This window comes from Branchiostoma floridae, chromosome 6 (genome assembly GCF_000003815.2).
Source record: "Branchiostoma floridae strain S238N-H82 chromosome 6, Bfl_VNyyK, whole genome shotgun sequence".
NCBI classification, from domain to species: domain Eukaryota; kingdom Metazoa; phylum Chordata; class Leptocardii; order Amphioxiformes; family Branchiostomatidae; genus Branchiostoma; species Branchiostoma floridae.
The window spans coordinates 21323998-21325222 of NC_049984.1; the positions used below are offsets into that span (position 1 = coordinate 21323998).

General features: G+C 39.3%; 1 protein-coding gene across 1 annotated transcript in view; it reads left to right on the forward strand.

Moving 5' to 3' along the window:
* Nucleotides 1-1225, forward strand: part of LOC118418403 (probable L-cysteine desulfhydrase, chloroplastic) — a 37608-nt gene that overhangs the window by 6144 nt on the left and 30239 nt on the right. The gene's annotated exons all lie outside the window — the stretch shown is intronic.

Consider the following 1225-nt stretch of genomic DNA (forward strand, 5'->3'; position numbering starts at 1 on the left):
CAAGAGATACATTGAAAAAACTGCTATGATAGAATATTCTCATTAATCATGCAAATGTATTCCTGATTTGCATAACTGGTATCTTATCTTGTACAACATTGTCTAAGGTACCTACATACCAAAAATCATGAAAATCCGTTGTTCCCTTCTTGAGTTATCCTCGTCAGAAGTTTTTGACAAAAATGCCCCTGCTATCCCCAAACTAGACGCTAGGGGGCCCAAACTTATGTCATTTCTTCCTGAGCACAAGAGCTATCTAACACTTAAAAATCGTGCCATAGCCTGTTCAGAACACCGAGATAGCAAAACCGGAAGTTGCGCTGCAGCACCAAGGGGAGTTGCTAGGGGGCCCAAAATCTAATCATTTCCAGCTTTCATCAAACCCTACCAACACACCAAGTATCAAACCAATCCACCCAGCCGTTCTTGAGTTATCTTGTTTACACACACACAAACACACAGACACACAAACGCGGGGTAAAATATAACCTCCATGACATTTCATGGAGGTAATTACAACAAGAATCAGTCAAGTATATATCTGAAGTGAGCATGTCAATAAGTTCTGTTTTAAACGTAACATTTCTCCCTTCCCTGCTATACATCCCCAGTTGAAGTATGGTAGCATTCTTTCCGTTTCGAGAAAATTTTGAAACTTGCGTCATCACAATTAGAATGCTACGTTAACGTTAAATGTAATAATATGTGTCTATCATATGTAATTCTTTCTATATCAGTCTGTAAGTATTTACAGTTTGACACTTTTTCTTGATGCCGGCTAGATAACCGCGCGCGGGAACAATTGTAACCCGATATTCTCCTTCTGAGCATTGGTCAGCTAGTTACGTCTGACAGAATCACACTTTGGTTTACTGACCATGTTTGGCGGACGGCCGCTGTTTTCAGTAACGTTCCGGTGCATGCAGTTTCAGTCCTTTTTCTGATGGTATTTTTTCTGACCGTGTTTATGTGATCGAGCCACAATCAGCTTTAAACCAGAATCCAGATTTCTTGGTTCATTGCTTTATGTCCGATCAGATGCCCCTATTGCGAGCTGGCACTCATGGTTTGCGTATATAAGATACAGTTAATATAACACTTAGGTTTGGTGATCCTGTTTCTATCACGTTTTCCATTTACTTGAACCGTATTGACTGTATTGCAACAGAGTATAATACATTGCTTGTTGTTAATATTGTTTCAAAGTGTTTATAAACATAGATTG